The following is a 10,667-nucleotide window of genomic DNA, read 5'->3' as shown; positions in this document are numbered from 1 at the left end:
TTACTGTCAGGAGGTTCTTTCTAATGTTGAGGTGGAATCTCTTTTCTTGTAGCTTGCATCCATTGTTCCTGGTCCTAGTCTCTTGAGCAAGGGAAAACAAGTCAGCTCCCTCCTCCGTATGGCTATCATATCACCTCTTAACCTTCTCTTCTCCAGGCTAAACATCCCCAGCTCCTTAAGCCGTTCCTCATAGGACATGGTTTCTAGACCTTTCACCATTTTACTTGCCCTCCTTTGGACACGTTCCAGTTTTTCAACATCCTTTTTGAATTGTGGCGCCCAGAACTGGACACAATATTCCAGGTGGGGCCTGACTAAAGCAGAATAGAGTGGCACTATTACTTCCCTTGATCTAGATATGATACTTTTACTGATGCAGCCTAAAATTGCATTGGCCTTTTTAGCTGCCGCATCATACTGTTCATTCATGTTCAGCTTGTGGTCTACTTGGACTCCCCTTTCACATGTAGTCTCATTCAGCCATGTGTCTCCCATCCTATATCTGTGCATTTTATTTTTCTGCCCTAAGTGCAGTACCTTGCATTTCTCCCTGTTGACGTTCATTTTGTTAGCTGTGGCCCAACTTTCTAATTTATTCAGATCATCTTGAATGTTGATCCTGTCCTCTGGAGTGTTAGCTACTCCTCCTAATTTGGTGTCATCTGCAAATTTGATTAGAATGCTCCCAATTCTGTCATCCAAGTCATTGATAAAGATGTTGAATAGCACTGGGCCCAGGACAGAGCCCTGTGGGACCCCACTGGTCACTTCTCTCCAGGATGAAAAGGAGCCATTGTTGAGCACCCTTTGCATTCAGTCAGTCAACCAATTACAAATCCATGTAACAGTTGCCTTGTCTAGCCCACTTTTTATAAGCTTGTTTACAAGAATGTCATGGGGAACCTTGTCAAAAGCCTTACTGAAATCAAGATATGCTATATCCACAGCATTCCCTTCATCTGTCAAGCTAGTAATTTTATCAAAGAAAGAGATTAGATTTGTCTGGCATGACTTCTTTCTCTGAAACCTGTGTTGACTTTTTGTGATTATGGAATTGCCTTCTAGATGTTCACAGACTCTCTTTTTAATGATCTGCTCTAGAATCTTTCCTGGTATAGATGTCAGACTAACTTGACGATAATTGTTTGGATCCTCTCTTTTCCCCTTTTTGAAGATGGGGACAATGTTTGCCCTGCTCCAGTCTGCTGGCACTTCTCCTGTTCTCCAGGAGTTCTCAAAGATTATTGCCAATGGCTCTGATATTACTTTTGCCAGTTCTTTTAATACGCTTGGATGTAGTTCATCTGGTCCTGAAGATTTATATTCGTTTAGATACTTGGCCACAAGAATAGAAGGCCTCACATGGGCTTCAGACCTTGCTAGACAGGGGTACTCACTTGGAGTTATTGCAGATGCTGCACCATCTGACAAGTGTTGCCATCCTGCTACAGGCTGTTGCTGGTACTACATGACATAGCACCTTGCTATGTCAAGGAATGTATTCATTCATTGCTTTCTGCCAAAAGAGATTTTCCTTGCAGTGCAGTTTTAGTGGTTTGTAGGGGTTCGGAATGTCTCTTATCTTGGACATAGACACTCATCAGCCTTGTTTAACCTTGGTTTTCTACATTTTATCTGCATGCTTGAACTAAGGATAACGAATAAAGCAGAAGACTAAAGAGAAGCTATTTATTCTTCTATAAATGGGGCCAGGCAATTTATCGGCTTAGTCAGTTTCAAAAAATAATTGCATTGCTGGCTATCTTTCTGATTTTTGCCATTAATTTTACCAATTCAATTAGTTTTTAAAATTAATTTTGCTCATGATAATATTCATCTAAAGTTTAATTGGAAAGTGAAGTGGCTGCTGAATTAGCTTTTGCTAGTTTTTCACTCAGGAAAGAAATTTTGTATCATCTGCTAAGAAGACATCATCTTCAGCTAATTGGAGATTTTTCTCACTCCATTTAGCTGTTAAACCCTGGCATATGGGCTTTGATTGGCTTTCATATTCAAACAGTAGTGGAGTGGAGTGATGAGAGAATGCAAAGGGAGTACAATAAGACAAAATACAGAGAATTCAAAGAAAGTATTTCATTTTTTTCTAAGTACAAACTCTTGATATTACATCAAGAGAAAGAAAAACAGACAGAGCTAATCTAAAAATGTTGAGTCATTTTATTGCAGCACAGCTATACATTACATTTTCTTTTAGATTTGTTCCATTGAATTTGTAAATGAAGTAGACTGGGCTATATTGGACTCTTTCCATTAAATAAGCCAGCCTTTCCAGCCTTTCAATAGTCATGGCATAAATTAAGGAGTTCTCAGGTAAGAAGAGGAGCCAAAGTGAGAGATCTCTAAAGGAAGATTTAGAGGAGAAGCTAGACCCTCCGGTTGCCAGCTACCTTTTCTGGGTGTGTTGGAGACTGAGTCTAGGCCCTCCCAACAGGTATCCCTCTCCTCCAGAACAGGAGACTGATGACATTGACATGGAGGCAGAAAAGGCCCCCAAAGGAGAGACTGCATGGAGAACTCACCAAAACAAACAAACAGCTTCATTTATATACCACTTCATACTGAATTAACAGTGTCTAAGCAGTTTACAACTGTAAGCTAATTTCCCCCAACAATCTGGGTACTCATTTTAGTGACCTCGGAAGGATGCAACCCTGAGTCGAGCTTGAGCCCTTTGCTGTTATTGAACTTGCAACCTTATGCTTTTGAGTGAGTGGGTGCATTTAACCACTGTGCCACCAGGGCTCCTAACCAACTGTTTTCCTCACTCCTCCTTAGTGAATCAGGGAAGATGAAGGAGAGGTGAAGCAGATTCAGCCAATGTTATAGTATGCTACTCAAAGTAATGGCTGAATTCTAGGGGGTCATTCAGACATTGTTTTTTTTAGCACAACTATGCAAATAATCTCACTCAAACATTCTGGGTTTCTGGTTCACACTACAGAACTGTATCTCTGCATACCTCTGTGAGTTCTGTTGCTCACACATGTCAACACTTGAACAAAGAGGGGTCCCTGATGCGGATGTATTCAAAACACATTCAAGGCATGCAGAGTTTAATCCTGGTTTATCCCAGGTTTCATCAGTATTCACACAACCAAGAATGTACATCTTTTAGAAAAACTTGGAAAAAACCCAGAGATCGATTAACCCAGGTTAAGTGTGGGGGTTTTTTTGGCAGCCCTCCAAAGATATAATTGGATGCATTTGAAATGCATGTGAACAACAAAGATTCCATCCAGATTCTACCTGGGTTATTTTCACCATCTGAATAACTCCTAATGTGGCCAAAGCTGTTTCTGGCCAAATACTGACAGAGAGATGTCTACTACTGTACAGACTGGTGGTTGTCCACAGGAGAATCAATGGTTTATCATTCCAAGGCACACTTCAGACTCTGACATGAATGTGCACAGTTTAGGGAAGGATGTTGAGATAGGCTCTGCTTTTCCAAGGCCTGTGCAAGCCCCACAAGGTCCTTTTTAATGACTCCCATAATGCCTCTGGACAAGCCATCCAGCTTCAGTGAAGCTCTCATCCCTCTGAACAGAGTAAAAAAGCAACGGCATGTGTTCTTGCCAGTTTGGCTTATGCACTTTTGCAGTACAGAGCAAATTGGTTGTGATCCAAAGTCTGTGACTCTTCCCATTCAGTCACATTTCAGCACATCAGGTGGGCACAACCTCCATACACCCACCACACTTTTGTCACTCTGAATTTGAATCCCACATTTGTTTCTGCAGCCAGCTTGCTACTGTTAGGGAAGGAAGAAATAAATGCAACAATAGAGTAGAACTGGTAACTCTGAAAGGTAATGATAATCAAGAAACTATATAAGGGGAACTGTTCCCAACTGCCATATTCATTTTTGTTAGGAAGCTCATTAAATACCACCCTGCTGAGGCAGCAAGAAAGTGTATTTGCTGAACAAGAAAGCATGTCTAGATGCACTAGGCTAATTTACCCTAAATTACATATGCTTTCATGAATTACAGTTGTTGGAAACATAGCAGCTAGATGGCTGAGTTGAAAACTAGAAAGATGCAGAATAAAATTTCCTTTCTGTCAGGAGTGTACCAGAAAATCCACATTTCAGGATGCCTCACCAGCTTTTAGAGAATCAGTGTGGTGTAGTGGCGAGAGTGTTGGATTATGACTCTAGGAAACCAGGGTATGAATCCCTGGTTGACTTTGGATTCCTTAGTGTAAGAGACTTCCTCTGAAGAGCACTTGCCAAGAAAACCCTATGATAGGGCTGCAATAAATTGGTGTCAACATGGAAACATCTAACAACAACACAAACAGCTTTTGGTAAACCTAGTCCTCTGTGTTTAAGATCAGTCAGGGCTGGCACACCCCTGGGCAGAATGAACAGGTTACCTCAAGCACCAGATGCCAAAAGGTAGCAATAAGATGTTAGAGGAAAGAGGCCTGCTCAAATCAGCCTGTTGCCTTCAGGTGGAGAATGCTCACAGTGTTGAACACTGTGATGGATCCTATATCGAGTTTGGCTGTACACTGCCAGTCCTCGAGTTCGTATCCCTCACCATACCCTTTTATGCTTAAGATCCCTCCAGGGATCTGGTACCTGGACCTCAAGATGATCCCTATACTGGACAAGTGTATATATTGATCAGTGAGTTCAGTGCAGTAATGTGTGACTAAATCCTTCTTAACAGTTCTTAAATGAAAACATTGAGACAGAATTGTAGAAAATAAAACCAATAAAGCGAAAACTAAAATAAACATTGAGCTTTATGTTGGATCTACACACAGTACACTGTAACCCCTCAGTTTCAAACAAAGAATGTATCTTCCGGAACTCTTTTCATCATCTCAGCTCCCAAAACCTTATTCAGATCTTCTCCATTCTTTTCTTCCTAACTTGCCCTATTGGATTATTATTTATCTAAATGGCCCAATTTTTATCTCTGACTGATCCTATCTAAGCCTTTAACAGAAAAGCCTCTAGGTTATATCATTCCCCCTATAGCCTCCCTGGCTCCATGGCATTCCATGAACTGTAAGTGATGCAGCTGCCAGTTGAGTTAGCTACTACTGTATTCATGGAATGGGAAGGAGTGCCATCTTCTTGTTGTTGTTTGTTGTCTCAAGTGGCAAAATATCTTTAGCTTTCCCACCTGAAAGCAGAGAAATAATAGGAAAATGTTATATCCTACATTTTCATGTGGCTGGTTGATTTTTCAAAACACAGTGACAAGGTAAGCAAGAAAATTGGCAGGCTCTGGGTCACCAACAGGATTCTAGCCATGACTGCACTGAGTATTTTGACCTTAAGAAAGCTTCTCTCTATCAACCTCAGTGCTTGTCTCTGTGATGTGGAAAACTTACAGGGATACCAGTAGGAATTACTGAATGAATGCTATAAAGAATATATTCTTCTAAGCTTAAAAGTTATACAAAATGTAACATTTCTCTAAATGTGACATATTTAATCTCTTTGATCTTTAACCAGTAATATTGCAGTGCTGACTTTCCTTGACACTTAAAGGGCCAGAGGAAAAAAAAAACTATGCTCTTTATTTTAAAGCTTCCATTCCTAACCAGAAATTGTGTACATATTTCAGCAGCTGGGGCATGCTGATCCAGGTACTTGGTAATTGATAGCTCTTGTTCTTATCCAGCTAAATTAATGGCTGTACATCTGTTGATTTCCAAGGGATTAAGACTAGAGACTGGGTAATATCATTAATTGGAACATTCTTTCAGAATCTAAGTGGCCTCATAGTATAGCAAATTGGTTGAAAGGCAGTTGTTTTGTTGATCTGGAGTGACTACACTAAGGAGATGAAGCAATATTTTTAATTGACCAGCTTTTGTTGCTTTAGAATTGGCAAGCATTGGAGTTACAACAAGAACTGACTAGTAGAATATTAATTCTAATAATTCAGGTTGGGTTTTCTCTCACTTTTATTCTTAAAGCCATTTTAAGTAGTATACTTAAATAGTGCAGAGTACTGAAATGAGCAGTTCTTACTGATACAGTAGGAAAAATCTTGGCTAATTGGAACACAGTGCATTGCTTTGGGCACTAGCAAAGAATAGATGTACAATGGTGGTGAAAATAGTGGTGTATAAATTTTGAACATTCTCTGCCTGTTGAATGGGTCAAAGTAGTAATTAATTATGTGATTGCCTGATTTCTTATTCTAAGCTAATCTTAGTAGTTTGAGAATTGGACTATAACTCTGGAGTCAGGGTTTGATTCCCTGCTCAAATGTAAAAACCCACTGGATGATCTTGGGCAAGTCACAATATCTCAACCTCAGAGGATGGCAATGGCAACCCCTCCTCTGAAGAAATGTACCAAGAAAACCCTATGATAGGGTCACCTTAGGGTCCCCTTAAGACAAAAAATGATTCAGAGGCACGCAACAACCAAATTCTAACCCAAATTGAGGGTTTTTCACTGAGTACATTATTGTCTATCCAACACTGCCCAAATCCATGTGCTGCAGAACTAAAACCCAACTATGGTCAAACAACAGAAGAGTATATTCCATTCCTGTTCTAGCAAATTAAAGAAATAAGCAACGACAATGATGTTATAGACATCTAAGATTAAATAAACAATGGAATATAGCTGGAAAGCTTGGTTTGAATTGGGGTATGGGTTTTTGATGATAACAGGGGCATCCCCCTGCGACCAAACAGGAGGTTATTCCTCAGAAACCATAGTCTGGAGAACTGAACATGAGCTATGACTTCACTAGTTGTTCACTAATGAACACCACTCAAAATTTGCTTGAGTTGGTAAAGCATAGTTAGTGCTTGCTCTCCAAACCATGGTTTCCAATTCTGGTTTGGAAGGCAAATGCCAACCATAGTTTGCGAGTTCAGGTATCTCAGCACACTATTGTCAAAAACAAAGAACAGACTGAGTGTAAAGTAATGTATGAGAGGGGAAGACAGAGAACAAGTGGGATCTGAGGCAATCACAACATGTTGGGGGGAGTTCAACTTTGAATATTTCTAAGAGTGCTCTTTGCTGGACTTTTCACCTCGTGATTAAAATCTGCAGTGGTGCTCTTGCTGGGTGTGTTTACACTACAGAAAAAATAGGTGATGCTCAAACAGGTGATTGTAGGACAGAAAGGATGACAGGACATCAGCCATGGCCTTCTGAGCCTCCAGATGTGTACTTCACCCTGCTCTCTCTCTTTTGTAGCTGATAATTAACTGGCTTGCTTATTAGTCTCTTGAGGAGAAGGATGTAGGCCATTCTACTAATCAGCAATAAAGAAAGAGAGATTGAGAAGGAAGGAAGGAAGGAAAGAAGGAATGAAGGAAGGATAGATAATATTAAAGATTTCATTTATGGACAAATAGTGCTACAATGGTTTTGTTCTTCTGAATAGAAAGAAGTCTTAAATAATAAAAGCTTTCAGGGGAGGGGAGATTCTTCAGAATTTTATTTTATACACTAAGAAAATTCCAGGAAATATCTAAAGTTATAATGCCTAAATAATGCCCGAAAAACCCCCACAAAAAACAATGCCTATTAAATTACCCATTGTTAGCATTCACATCAATTCTCCTCAATCTGCAAACCTTCAGATATGTTGGAATACAACATCTGTCACCCCAACCAGTATGGGAGCTGTAGTCCACCACATCAAGAAAAGCGGGTCCTTAGATTATTCAAAACAGATTATGTGCAGTACAAAGTAAGTGTGAGCTATGGGCAACAAATTGCTTAAGGCTGCCAACTTTCTCCCTTTAGCAATATTTCTGGACTTTAAACCTGTTTGGAGAGCTGCTGGGGAGCACCCCAACCCATTTCCCTCAAGTACCACCACTGCAGTGGGTGATTCATTTTTCCAAAACTAGAAGTGACCAAATGGCCACCCACAGAGTTGTGCAGGAAAGCTATTCATTGTGCGCATGCGTGCACACATACACACACACTTGTGCAAATTGCAGTTGTAGGATTGCTGTCCGAGGTAGGTGGCAGGTGATGCCATCATCCCTGGTCATCCAAAAGACCTAGCGCCTTGACCCTCCAAACCCAGGTTCTACTACACCCCTGGTCTGCTGAAGAGTTCAAAAAGGAAATGGAAAGGAAAAGATGTAGAAGAAATTCATTCTGTAGAAAATCACCAACAATATAGTATCAAAAATGCAATCTTTTATACCATATATATTTGACTATGAATCAACCTCATGTATAACTCTAGGGCAGGTTTTGGGGCCAAAATTATGGATTTTGATATGACCCATTGATAAACTGAGGGTAAAATTTAGGGGTATATAACAAAGGATATAAAGGATGAAGCAAAGAAAAAACAATGCCAAATAATTTAGAAAGTTTTGGCAGTCATAACTGTTTGTGCTCACCTGAAAGGCAGGGTGAATGAGAGATTATGGTGATGGTGGCAGCGGTGGTGGCGATGATGATGATGATTTACTTATATCTTGCCTTTCTCCCAACATTAGGACTCAAGGTAGCAAACAAGAAATTTAAAACAAAACAAGAATAGAGTACTGCTTTCAGGTGCTCTCAGGATGGATTAAGCTTTTGCCTTTTGCCTCACTACTCAGAGAAAGCGGATTGCTCCTCTTTTTAAAAAATAAGAGTTAAAGTACAGTACTTACCTATTGATAAGTAGACCCAGGTTTTTTGAGTCAGTTTTTGACTAAAATTTCTAGACTTATACATAAGTATATATAAGTATATCTACCCACAAATAAGTCTCACTAAGTTCAGTAGGACTTACTTAGACAAGTGTGTATAGAACTGCAGCCTTCCAAAGAGACTCCCTTGCTTGCTGATATAGCTTTGCTTTGAAAACAGGTTAGTAGATTTCCAACCTGGCAACCCCATTCTTCTTTTCTCTGCTAATCCAAACTGATTTCTCAAAAGATTAAACTGCTTGAGGGAGCCATTTGTAGCCATTCCTAATCATGCAATGACAAAGCAGTAGCTTAATCCATACAGATGCATAAAGGATATTCAGCAAGGCAGTTTCAGCTATGAATGGGGAGTTCCACATTGTTTAGCTGCCTGTCTTGCTTATTGGAAAATGCAGCACTTGAAAACTAGAACTGTTGAAAATTGGACAGGTGGTCGCCACAAGGCTGAAAACAGCTAGAAATAGGAAAATGTTGGGTGAGAACTCCTCAGGTCTTTTTCTACTATCTTCAGAAGGGATAAGGTAGGACAGGTGGATGGAGGACACAAGAGTAGGAAGAGGATAAATGGGTGGTGGGGATGGTAATAGGATCACTGATTCTGTCAGTTAGCTAAGACTTGTCTTCATATGCATTAGATTTCCTCAACCTGCTGCCTTCCAGATCATTCCTCCCTTTTCCTGATTTATTTATATTATTTTATTTATTTTATTATTTAAAACATTTTACCAGGGTAGGCAACCTTTTTGAGGCGGCGGGTTGCTTTCCCTCGCGACTGGAGGGCCGGGGGCCGGAGGCTTCCACCCTCGGGGGTGTGGCCATGGGTGCTGGGGTGGAGCTTCCCCTCCCGGAGCCAGGCTCACCCATTTGCCGGCCCCTGACGGGGCCCCAGGCCCGTCAGAGGCCGGCAGAAAAGCCAGTGGGGGCCGCCAGCGCGGAGGCCTCTCCTCTTTGCCGGCCCTAACACGGGCCCAGGCCGCGTCAGAGGCTGGCACCAAGGGTGGAGCGCCAGATGGAGGACTCCAGGGCGGCAGCGGGCCTAAGGACCCCTGCAGCGCTGCGGTCTCTTGGCGGACTCCAGGGAGGCAGCGGGCCCTAAGCGACCTCTGCCGTCGCCGGAGGCCTCTTGGAGGGACTCCAGGGACGGCAGCGGGCCCTAAGCGACCCCTGTCCTCGCCGGAGTCCTCTGGAGGACTCCAGGGGCGGCAGCGAGCCTCTCAGAGACCCCTGCCGCGTCCGGAGGCCTCTTGGAGGACTCCAGGGACGGCAGCGGGCCCCTAAGAGACCCCCTGCCAGTCGCTGGAGTCTCTTGGAGGACTCCAGGGATGGCAGCTGGGCCCTAAGAGACTCCCTGGCCGTCGACAGAGTCCTCTTGGAGGACTCCAGGGATGGACAGTGGCCCCTAAGGACCCCTGCCTCGCCGGACGTCTCTTGGAGGACTCCAGGGATGGCAGTGGGCCCCTAAGAGATCCCCTGCCGCCGCGGAGGCCTCTTGGAAGACTCCAGAAGGGAGGCAGCGGGCCTCTCAGATACCCCCCTGCGTAGCCGGAGGCCTCTTGGAGGACTCCACAGCGGCGGCCGTGGGTCCTTAACGCGCCCTGCTGCCGCCTCCGGAGCTCCGTTACTCCTGGGGCGGCAGCGGGTCTCTTAAAGGCCCGCTGCCCATAGTGGTGAAGTCTTGCGCAACCTTTTCTGTGGTCGCGCGAGACTTCACCGCTATGGGCGCCACCATTTTTTCTTCCAAAATGGCGGCACCCATAGAGACAAAAAGCCGGTTTCGGTGGCGGCGGCGGCTGCGGCTGCTGCCGCGGGCCAGCCGAAAAGCCTCCGTGGGCCGGATCCGGCCCGCGGGCCGCAGGTTGCCGACCCATGATTTATACCATACCCTATATCAGATAGATAGATCCATCCAACCATATAGCAGTCAAAACATACCACTTAAAATATAGATAAATATATTGATAGGATATAAAGTTTTGTTTTTTTTTTTAAAAAAA

Source organism: Sceloporus undulatus, chromosome 3, assembly GCF_019175285.1.
Source record: "Sceloporus undulatus isolate JIND9_A2432 ecotype Alabama chromosome 3, SceUnd_v1.1, whole genome shotgun sequence".
Lineage (NCBI taxonomy): Eukaryota > Metazoa > Chordata > Lepidosauria > Squamata > Phrynosomatidae > Sceloporus > Sceloporus undulatus.
The sequence above is the reverse complement of the archived record's forward strand: the minus strand, read 5'-3'. Positions refer to the sequence as shown.